Genomic DNA, 12415 nt, shown 5'->3' with positions numbered 1-12415 from the left:
AAATGACACATTGGCTAATTCTGCACATTGTGCGGGGAGGAAACCGGAAGTGGGCCGGATCGGGTCTGAAGAAGAAATGGCTCATTGTTTGGCATTCTTTAAATGCTAGAATAATTACTCAATTATGGGCACTTCCCATACATTTAAATAATGCAAATCCAACAGGCTGTGGAGGAGATCACTTGTAGTGCTTGCTAATTCCCGTCTTGCTGGTTTGGGGCCTGCAAAAGAAGAGAAAAATGCCAAGGTCCCCAACCCGGGACCCCTAGGCAGGCTCACGGACTGGAATGGGGACAGGGTGGGGTTATTCCCTGATATTTTATTTTGTGGCTTGATGCCTTTAGCTTTAGACGCTTATTTGACTCGTGATCAGAAAGGCTGCTGTTTAGATTCTGAGTGTGGACGGAGAGACTGGCAGCGCTGTTCCCAAATGTGTAGACGCATCCAGTTCTTTTTTTTTTTTTTTAAGTTTGTTTATTTATTTTAAGAGCGACCGAGACAGTGCAAGTGGGGGAGGGGCAGAAAGACAGGGAGAGGAAGGGAATCCCAAGCAGGCTCCGCACGGTCGGCCTCCGCCGGCGTGGAGCCTGACGCGGGGCCGAAACTCACCAAACCGCGAGATTATGACCTGAGCGGAAACCAAGAGTCACCCACTTAACCGACCGAGCGCCCCCATCCAGTTTTGAGATTAAGGTTTGTCTCATTTCCTGATCTTCCACTCGAAAGCCATGCAGGGTGTTCTGGAAAAGTCAGCTGTGTGGATAAGACGGGAGGTCCGTATTTGGTCGTTTTTAGTGCATCGTTCTGCTCTGCATCATTCGGCGTCTCAGCACAAAGCGGTGTTCTTGGAATTGGTCATGGCTGTCATGTTGTAGGACTCCATTTGTACCTGGGTTATTAAAATTCAGATTAAAAAAAATGTGAGACCAATTTCTCTCCCAAACTTAGAACACTCGGAACCACCCACTTCCTTCCTCTCCAAGTCTCCCCTCCCAGGGCTACACTTTTACTTCTTTTCCTTCCCAACCCGTGGGTTCTGTTCAACAAAATGCTAACGAGCCAACTGAAAATGTATCCCAGGCAAACCATAATTTTAGGAAGACACAGTTGCCATGAGCCAGCATACTACGAGATGCTTCCTCCTGGCTGGATTCTCTGGTTCAAGATTAGGACTCTGGTCCCCTGTGTCTTTGGAAAAACAGATTCTTAAACTGCAGACCTCTGCCTTATGAGCCAAGCAGAGCCGCTTGGAAGTCTCCGGCTTACAGAAACAAGAAGGAGGGTTTATGCAACACAGAGAGCAGCAGCCTCTGGGTCATGAACCATTTTTTTTTTCCACTTGCCAATACTGGTGTTACAACTTAGTCTCTTTCCTCGCATGAATGGAACAGCTTTGGAACACAGTTAACCTGGCTAGATCCTGGAGCAAAACCACAGGACGCCTGTCATACATCAGTGATTCTCAACCAGGGCCGGCCGTGGCCCCCAGGGGACATGCGGCAGTGTCTGGGGACGTTTTTGGAAGAAGGGCCCCTACTGGCATCCAGTGAGTAGGAGCCGGGGAGGCTGCTCACCCTCCCACAGGGCACAGGGTGGCCCCACCTCCCAGAGAACGATGCATCCCCCATGAGAAACCCCATAGTGTATGTGTGACTTATGATCACATTTGTACCGCCTAGGCTTTATCGTGGGGAAACCAAGGCTCAGAGAATGTAAGTAACTGATCCAATGTGATCTGGCCGCTGCTAAAAAGCATCAGCCCTGAGATGGAAGTTCAGAGAAACAGAACCAATAGGAGATAGATAGATAGATAGATAGACAGATAATATATAAATAAAGAGATTCATTATAAGGAATTGGTTCACATGATTATGAAGGCTGACAAGTCCCAAGATCTGCAGTCAGTGAACTGGAGACCCAGGAGAGCCAATGGTGCAGTTCCAGGCGGAGGCCGGCAGGAAAAAGTGATGTCCCAGCTCAGTCGTCAGGCAGGAGGAGTTCCCCCTTACTCGCAGAGCGTCAATCTTTCTGTTTCGTTCAGGCCCTCGACGAATTGGATGGGACCCACCTACATCCGCTTTCCTCGGTCTGGCCTGTTGATTGACACCTTCAGCTCATCCAGAAGCAACCTCACAGGCACAGAACGCCGTGTGACCAACTCTCTGGGCACCTCACGGTCCGGTCACGTCAACAGACAAACCATCCATCACACGTCTCGACTCCATAAGCAGTTGTTCTGTGTTTCTACAAGTCTTTCCACTCACAGAGAGGTTCATAAACCAGCAGCGCGGGGGAGCTCACCGTAACGCCCAGTCCAGACCCATTCGTGTGGGTCCCACCAGGTCACACACACAGAAGGGGATGGTGTTGGGGTGGGGCGGGGGGAGGGAAGAGATTTCACAATGCTGATTCCAAGAGGATCTAGGTCACGTTTTCCTTACTTAGCGTCATAATCAGTCGAGGTTTACTGACCACGTAAGAGGTGCCCAGCCCTACTCCAGTCACTGAGCGGAGGATGGTGACAGCCACGTCCACACTCGCTCCGCACAACAAGCACCGCTAAGAAGCCGGGTTTGCTTGTCACTCAAGGTTAGGCCATGTCTCCGTGAAGTGCAGCCAGACTTACCTGGCACAGGAGAAGAAAGAGGCAAAAAGCCAGCCCCAAGCCGACTATGCTGTAAACAACATTTGATTTTTGGTTCGTTTCCTGTGCCTCTACACCCCCCCACCCCCGGTCGGCGTCCCCACCTAGAACTGGCCACATAATGTGTGGTCTGTGCTTTGCGGTGCACAATGGAAATGTGGGGCCCTGTCTTACTCCGATCACACTGCTTTCACAAAATGCCACAGACTGAGTGGTTTATAAACACCAGGAATTCATTTCTTACAGTTCTGGAGACTGGGACGTCCAAGATCGGGGTGCCAGCATGGTTGAATGAAGGTCTTCTTCCGGGTCTTTGTGTCCTCCCAGGGCAGAAGGGTCGAGGAAAGTCCGGCAGGTCTCTTTCTTATTTATTTATTTATGAATGGCCAAAAAGAATGTTTATTGAGCACACACCCTGCTTGGCACTGTGGAACACACTTCTTTTTTATACGCAAGAGATAGCGAAATCTATGGCCTGCCCTTTATATAGTTATATGGATTATACAGTTATGTATAGTTTAACCTTTACCAACCCTCTGAGAGCGGGACACCTGTGTACAACTTACCGGAGTAGGGTCAGAACCCCAATTCCTCAGTCACTAAGTCCCAGACTCTCTCCAATAGGTCCAGTGCCCTTGACTAGTTTGTTTAGGGGACATCTGCTGTGGGGGGGGGGGAGGGGGGCGGGGGGGAGTCTGGTCCTTCCTTTAGAAAGGCTGAATTCTATGACAGCAATTTACTAGCTGTTCCTGGACGCCGCCGTCCTGTTTCCCTCACCCCGAACTGGGAGGTCTCTTTTAAAAGAACATCGACCCCATGGGGCGCCTGCGTGGCTCAGTCGGTTGCGCGTCCAACTCTTGATGTCGGCTCAGGTCGTGATCCCACGGTCACGGGATCGAGACTCGGGTCAGGCTCCACGCTGAGCGTGGAACACCCTTGGGATCCTGTCTCTCCACTTCTCTCTGCTCCTCCTTCCCTCGCTCACGCGCGCGCCCTCTCCCTCTCTCTCAAAATAAGTAAATCAACTTAAAAAATCAATAAAAAGAAAAGAAAAGAACATTGATCCCGTTCACGAGGCTCCATCACCATGACCTCCGCACCTCCCAAAGACCCCACCTCCTAATACCATCCCCCAGGGGGGTTAGGATTCCAACATACGAATTTGGAAAGCACACAAGCATTCAGACCATGGCGGATCCTTGTTTACAAAAACTGTGAAGAATTTCGAGAGGGTGATGGTAGAGCACTAAATCTCACTCACACAAGTCCTCTGGAGCACAGGGCCCTGTCCGTACCTTTGACTTCTAGTTGCTGTGTCCTTCGGACATTCCGAAGGGACGGCAGTTTTCAGCGATAGCACGGAAGACCGTTTTGGGGAGCGAGGCTCTGTTCCTGCAGATCAAACCACGCGTTCCACAGGACGTCTCTGCCAAGCTGATTCCCTCCCCGAGTCTACCGTGACATCGCTGGCAAGAAGAAGGTCTACTGCTCCTACGCCCTGGGTTCTCTGGTGTTGCGGGCTGAATTATGTCCCCCAAAAGGTGTGTTCAAGTCCTGTGCCCGGTACCTGTGAACGTGCCCTTATTTGGAAAGAAGGTCAGCTGTAATCAGTTACATTAAGATGAGGTCATCCTGGCGTGGGGTGAACCCTCAACCACATATAACTGGCGTCCTTGGAGGAGAGAAAAGACACAGACACACAGGGAGAAGGCCATGTGATGAAGGAGGCAGACATGGGAGTGATGTTCCTGTAAAGCCAAAGATTGCCAGCAACACCGGAAGCTAAGAGACAGACACGGAACAGACGCTCCCCTCGAGCCTTCGGAGGGAGGGAGTGCGACCCCGCTGGCACCTTGCTTTCAGACTTCTAGCCTCCAGAACAGCGAGAGAAGAAATTTCTGTTGTTTTCAGCCCTCCGGTCTGCGGCACTCTGTGACGGCGGCCCCAGGAAACTAATACGCCTGGAAATCTGTCGGGAATCTGTAGACCTCCGTCTACAGAATCCCATGTAATGCCAGGGAATCCCAGAAAACGGAAACCCACCCTGACAGCCCCCAGAAATCCCACCAAACCCAGGAGCCCCAGGTATGTCACACTTGATTCCAAGACCACATTCCATAAACAGTAAAGGCTGACACCCAGTCCAGACGGGAAGCAAACCAGGAACGCCCACATCCGCCGTGTGTTACCCGGAGCTCGGACCCACCTTGGACCACTGGGTATCCAACCTGTAGATGAGAGAAGGGTCCCTTTGTGGAAACATTCAGCTGATCCCGAAGGGGCAGTGAGGGAATCAGAAATGTGAATGAACCCCCCCTCCCCCCACCACCCCACGGATTGACTGGATCCTGACATTGAGCTTCAGTGGCTGCGAAGATTAGCAAAACCCCAGCTGAGGAAGCTCTACCTGACCAATGACCTTTTTTCTTCAAGAAATAAATTTCAAGGGGGACAAAAGAGAGATGGAAAGGGAGCCTGCAGGTGAAAAAGAGACTGAAGCGACGTAGCAACGAGTAGCGCGGCGTGGGCTGTGTGCGAATCCGGATTTATACAGACCCAACTGGAAAAAACATCCGTGATATTTGTGGGGCAACTGGAAACGGGAACGCTCCTTGATAGTTGATGGTATTAAAGAATTATTTTTTTAAGTTTGGGTTGGGTAATGGTATTTCAGTTACCGTTGAAATAGTCCATCCATTTTATAAATGCATGGGAAGTGTGACATAGCTAAGATTTGTTTAAAAATAATACAGGGACGCCTGGGTGGCACCAGGCGGTTAAGCGTCCGACTTTGGCTCAGGTCGTGATCTCATAGTTCATGGGTTCGCGCCCCACGTCGGGCTCTGTGCTGACAGCTCAGAGCCTGGAGCCTGCTTCGGATTCTGAGTCTCCCTCTCTCTCTCTCTCTGCCCCGCCCCTGCTCATGCTCTGTCTCTCTCTCTCAAAAATAAATAAATGTTAAAAAATAAAAATAAAAAATAAAAATACAGGTGACGGAGAGCAGGAGCGAGTGGGTTTAAAACAAGGTCATCGTGCGTTGATAATTGTTGAAGCCGGGGATGAGTCAAGGAGGTTCATTATGCTGTTCGCTGTCACTTACATATGCTTAAAATTTCCATAATAACAAAAAAACGTTTTCATTCCATGGGAACTTTATAAAAACATCTGAGCCAATAGAATCTGAATATTTAAATATTGTATTCATCTTGTCTCCCTGCTGTAACAAGTTACTATAAACATGGTGACCGGAGGGAATAGAAATTTATTATCTTACAGTTCTGGAGGTCCGAACTCTGAAATGGGTCTATTGTGCCAAAATTAAGGTGTCGGCAAGGCTTTGTTCCTTCCGGAGGCGCTAGGGGAGGTCCAGTCCCCTTACCTTTTCCAGCATCTAGAGGCTGCCTGCCGTCTTTGGCTCATCCCCCTGCCAACAATTGGGTCCCTCCTCCAGCCTCGGTTTACATCTCACTCCTCCTTCCCTGACACTGACCTCCTGCTTCCTTCGTATGAGGACCCGTGTGATCACAGTGGGTTCACCTGCATAATCCAGAATAATCTTCCCACCTCAAGATGCTTTAATTTAACCACATCTGCAAAGTCCCGTATGCCACGTAGAGAAACGTAGATTTGGGGGAATCGGATGGGTCCGGACGTCTTTGGGGGGCCATTATTCTGCCTACCACAGACGTGATTCGGACCAGGTATTTCAGATTGACAAACACTTAACCTTTTTTCGTTCAAAACCGAGATACCCCTATAATGGTGCCTGCATACCTCAACGGGGGTGATTTTACTTCCCGGGGATATCTGACAATATCTGGTGACATTTTGGATTGTCAAGAAAGACCCGGGGCGGGGGGTGGGGGGGGAGGGTGCTATTGGAATCTAGTGGGGAGAGGCCATGGACTGTAGTACTGAGGTTGAGAAATTCGGGGCAAGAAGGACAGAAGGAAAAGAGCATCTTACGTTTTCTATTGCGTATCTACAAAGAGCAGGTGATCAGTAAACATTTGTTGAATTAGTAAAGAAGCGGCTTGCTGATCATATGCATCAAACCTTGCCAGTAAAAGGACCTCAAATTTTGGTGACCACAGCTCAGACAGAGCCATGTGAAATATTAAAACTTGAATGTAATTTGAAATATTCAAAAAAGTATGTGTTCTGCTGAAATCGCGGAGAGAGGCACCCAGGCCCTAAAATCCAAAGCCAATCTGATCAAAGCCTCTACAAAGATTCCACGGATTCCCAAGGTCTTATTAGCAGATAAAAGGGTATTTACATATCTTAGGATTCCTCAAGTGCAAAGGTCTTTGGGGCTAAAGAGAAAAGTACATATTGTGAGAACCGCCTAAATGTGAAATCCAGTCAGGGGATCCGGCTGCCAGTTCTACAAATGTCCAGGAGTGCACAGAAAATCCAAGAATGTGTACAGCTTAAAACTAAGGGTCAGGGGGGCACCTGGCTGGCTCAGTCCACAGAGCGTGCGGCTCCAGCTCGGGGTTGTGAGTTTCGAGCCCCATGTTGGATGCACGGATTCCTTCAAAATAAAATCTTACAGAAACAAATCTAAACAAACAAACAAAGAAACAAAGGGTCAGGGTCTTGATTCCACCTCACAAGAAATACAGCATCGCATCGTGGACATAGCAATCATTAACAGGCTTCAGGTATCTCATTAGGGTCACTGACAAGAATCTAGCCAGAGGCCAGCCCAAATCTTGGCTGTGTGTGCAGGCTCAGTCTTGGGGTGGTAACTATCATCTGTAATGGGGACGAATCTCTGAGTTCGAGAATTTAGGAAAAGTGGAGAAACTTAAGAGAGTCAAAAATACGAGACTCATCATTGGGGTGAGGAAGGAATCTATGCCTATTTGATATTTTATGTAGTTGGACAAGTTTCAGAGACTTTCTGAGCATTGGAAACGACTGTAAAATGCATCATTGGGTAATTAATCTAAACTCTTGATTTTAGTTGAAAACTAATTTTGTATACGGTACTGGAACATTTTAAGAAAACTTAAGTTTCACTATAGGCTTACTTAATTCGCTAGACTCAAAAGTTATTTGCACAGTTGGGAATGTATTTGCTTGTTAATTGAGACAGTTGAAGTGATTAAAAAGGAAACTACAGAACACTACATTTTTTTGTCTTCTTTTTTTTTAAGATTTCATTTTTAAGTAATCTCTAGGCCCAACGTGGGGTTCAGACTCACACCCCCAAGATCAAGAGTCCCACCCCACACCGACTGAGCCAGCCAGGTGCCCCACACTAAGTTTTAAATGTACTTGAAAATTCGTGACAGTGTTTAATTAACTAAGTTTGCAAGTAAAATCAAGTATTTTCCGAAGGCCCCTTAAAAGTGGCTGCTATTATTGGCTAGACTTAAAAATGAATTCAGAAAAAGGATAATGAGGTTTCTAGGCTGAACTTAAAAGGTTCAGGTAAACCAGGCATTTGAACCTGTAACTTAAATAAGCTATCAAATCTGTAAAACTGAATAAATCTTTTTTTGTGCGTGCGCGTGCGCGCGCACACACACACACACACACACACACCACTTTTGAGGGCTCTGATCACCATTTCTGAAGAGCTGTACAATGTACAAATGAATGTACTCACATTTAAAATAGCACAAGTCCATCTTTGTGAGCCTATGGCAATGATATGAGCAAATACCAATACTGTTTACCGAATAAATTCCGCCCAAGCTCAGGACCTTACTTAGCTCTCCAGATCCTGCTTAGAGCTGATAAGGTCTGGTATGATTAAAGTTGCATTCCTCCTGAGGTGCTTGTGTTTCTGTCCTTTTCCATAATCTGAATCTGATTTTCGGCCCTTGTCATGTTCTCATTTATAGATTTGTGTGTGTGTGATTGACTGACTGTCATCTGAAGAAATTATTTCACCCCTAACCAACTGGTTTATGTTCCTTACAAAGGATCAGCTTAACTCTATACTACTTTAACTAGGGGAGTGTTGATGGAGGGTCCAAATGACCCTGTTTGTAGCCAGTACGTGCTTTGGAAGTTCCCGAACTCTGTTTGAATTCCATTGTGGTCTGATTGTGCCCAACCACACTGAGAGCAGCGCCATCAGACCCCACTCCAGACCTACGACATCAGAAGCCGCTTCTTAACAAGATCCCTGGGGCGCCTGAGTGGCTCAGTTGGTGAAGCGACATCAGAATCTGCTTCTTAACAAGATCCCTGGGGCGCCTGGGTGGCTCAGTTTGTTAAGCGTCTGACTCTTGATTTCGGCTCGGGTCGTGATCTCACGGTTAGTGAGTTCAACCCGGCACACTGTCAGCACAGAGCCCACTTGGGACAGTCTGTCTCTCTCTGTCCCTTCCCCACGCTCGCACACGCTCTCTCTCCTCCCCCCAAAATACGTAAATAAACTTGGGGAAAAAAAACAACCAAGATCCCCAGGTGATCCCCATGCACATTACAATTTGGGAAGCATTGGTCTAGACAAGAAATTCAGGTAATTCAGTGATGTTGGGTTGCTTGAGTTTCACGCTCAACAGAGTACACAGTAGCATTTGTTTGAAATGAAAAGTCACCGAGTTCCCATTCAATTTATTCCGCAAAGGTTCTCTATAAATTATTCAATTATGTGTGTGTTTGTTGTTGAGTTAATGCAAGTGGCGCTTGGGCGGTTGGAACATAACGTCTCTGCGGAAGTCCCCTGGGGGATGGACCCGGGCTTTTGCTGTAATCATTGGAGCCCTAGCACCCTCGAGCTCCAGGAAGCACGCTAAGCTCCAGCCCTATCATCCTAGATAAAGTTCTGGGTGGATTAAAGAAGGTCACACATGCATTTCTGTTCCTTGTATCAGGAGGGGGAGTCTGTTTCTCCTCTCCGTGACTTACGTTGCCCTGTAAAACTGGGTGGAAGTGATGTTCTAAGGCGTCCATTCCCACGCTTAGGAGAATGGGCCCTTTCACTTTCTTGCTCTTGGAAGTTAGCCACCACGTGAGGAATCAGATTACTCTGAGGCCGCTACGCTATAAGGCGGCTCAAGATGGCTATGTGGCAAGGAGCACTGAGGAGCCCAACTACGTATGTCAAGGCTTCTTAAACGTTCCATCTTGGCCAGCTGTGCAGAATCAGGGGCAAACAACAAAATATTGTCGTTTAAGCCATTCATTTGGGAGGTGACTTGTCACGTGGCGATAGATAGCTCTGACGAACGCAGACCTGCATACCGGCAACCTACCTCCTCCCGGTCACAGAGTGGGTCTGCCGAAATTAAGAGGAGCCCCTCCCGCTAGGGCAGGGTTAGAAAGGTCGCGGTGAGGAAGCAGTGAAAGCTGGGATGGGGGGCTGGTGGCGAGCTGAGAAACAGAACGGGAGCAAATACAGAAGAAATCCTGGCCTGCTCTGATGGGCCCACCTGTTCCCAGATGTGGCCAAGCAGTGGTGCCGCATCCCTTGTCTTCTTCTGCAGTCTTCGTCGAAGCACAGCTTCCCACAAGTAAGCGTGCAGATTGTAAGCGGAAGCCTCCGTGGATTTTTACGAAGTGAACTCACCCGCTGAACTGGCACCAGATCGGCGCTCGAGATGCCCTGTCCCGGCCCCTTCCGGGCGCTGAACTGGCTGTCCCTCGGGGTTACAATCAGCATGGGGACGGTCAGGCCTGTTTTTAAATGTGCTACCACTGGGATGCGTACTCTGTGTATTTTTTTGTTTCTGGCTTCTTGTTATCAGCTGTATGTCCGTGGGATTCACTCACGTTGTTGCGTGTGGTTGTGGTTCATTGGATCTCCGTGACGGTATCGTTGCGTGTCTGTGTTTGGGCTGATCTTGCCTAAAACGAGGGTCAGCAAAGCTCTTCTGTAAATGGTCGGACTGTAAACCTTTTAGTCACTGCAGGCCATAGGTCTGTGTCACAGCTACTCGCCTCCGCCGTTGTGGCGTGAAAGCAGCCACGGCCTAACGTATTTACACGATATGTAAACGAATGGTTATGGGTGTGTACCAGTAAGACTGCCTCTATTGACACCGAAATTAGAATTTCATAGGGTAAGCCTATGTTCAGGCTTCTAAGAAACTGCCGAAGTATTTTCTACAGCGGCTGCACTATTTCACATTCCTATTACTAACGTCGGAACGGTCAGGTTTCTCCACGCCTCACCAGCATTTGGTGTTGTCACTACTGTCGTTGTTTTTACATTTTAGCCTTTCTGATAGGTGTGCGATAATATCTCATCGCGGTTTTAATTTGTATTTCCCAAACGGCTAATGACGTCGAGCGCCTTTTCATCCGTTTGCCGTCTGTGTATCTTCTTCAGTGAAATATCTCTTCACGTCTTTTGCCTAGATTTTAATGGGATCGTTTGGTGTTTAACTGTGGAGTTCAAGGGTTTGGTCACCCGTAGTGAAGGCTTTGGGTTGCCTACCCAGCCTCCGCCTACTCTCCTTCCTACCTGAGAGAATCCAGATATTGTTCAGCTATCCACCTCTGCCCTGCACAGCCAGTCTCTTGAAGGGAAAACCAAGTCCCTCTCCTGCTCTAAGAATCAGCTCAACACGAGTCACTTACTATCTTCTGTCTTGTTAGTCATGGCGTCAGGAAAACCAGTGTGACCCAGCTCCAGCCACGCGATGGGCAGTGGGCTAACAAGGCTGTGGGAGAAGTCTCCTCTCTTTTCAAGACAAAGGCAAGGACAATACTATTTATCTCTTCCTCTCGACACCGTCAAGTTTGGACGAGGCTCCTGGAACTGCTACAAATGTCTTGCTCCCGGCATGCTCATTAAACTAATGGAAACGATAGCAGAGAAATGGAAAAGTCTAGGTCCACGGTAACATCATGACGCTCAAGATTCAACCAGCCTGGAAGACAGCTACATCTGGGCTTGCTAAAAGAGCTCTAACTTTCCCTACTGTTTGATCCAGCTGAGCCACGGTTTCTGACCCTTACGGCCCAGAACGTTCTAACTCACAGAAACGCCTGCCCTCCTGCACGTGGTTATTGCCAAGGATTGTAGTTGCACTTTAAAAAAAAATTTTTTTTTTTAAGTTTATTTATTTATTGGGAGACAGAGAGAGAGAAAATCCCAAGCAGGCTCCACGCTGTCAGCACAGAGCCCGACGCAGGGCTGGAACCCACGAGCCGTGAGATCACCACCTGAGCTGAAATCAAGAGTCAACCGGCATAGTTCCACCTTTTTTTTTTTTTTTTTTAAACCAACCCACGGCTACACCCTGCTCCGGTCGGTTACTATTATTGTTGTTGTTCATCCTGCGCTAACGGGGCATACGCAGGAACCAGCACACAGCGATTAGTCAATACACACGTGGAACATTTACAAATACAGACCTGGGAAAAGTATGCAAAGCAAGTCTGCACACATCCCCAAAGTATCAGTAGCAAGGGGACCACGTTTCTGGAGGGAAAGGGAAGCCACAGTCCAAGGGAAAACATCTGCCGAGCACAAAACCCTCGGCCGCGCCGGTCGCCTTTCCGCCTTTCCCGGGCCCGTCCCTTTCCCAGCCTTCCCCACGCGGCGCCCGGGAGGCGGGCCCTGGGAGCGGGCGCTCCGTTCCCACCGGTTTCCGGGGGGGCGGAGCCTCCGTGGGAGATCCGCCGGCCGGCGTGTGAGCTTCTGGCCCTGGCTCCGCCCCCGCGGAGGAAGCTGGCCGCGTCCCTCCGCCCAGCTCGGCTCCTGCTGAGTCGCGCGGTCTAGCGCGGCTGCGGCCAGCCGCCGGCCGCCCTTCCCCGGCCCCGCTCCTTGCCGGCGAGTCGGAAGCTGCGGTCTGAGAC

The sequence above is a fragment of the Lynx rufus genome, unplaced genomic scaffold (assembly GCF_022079265.1).
Source record: "Lynx rufus isolate CCGP_SWC_20201006 ecotype Redwood Valley unplaced genomic scaffold, mLynRuf1.p SCAF_14, whole genome shotgun sequence".
NCBI lineage: Eukaryota > Metazoa > Chordata > Mammalia > Carnivora > Felidae > Lynx > Lynx rufus.
The sequence above is the reverse complement of the archived record's forward strand: the minus strand, read 5'-3'. Positions refer to the sequence as shown.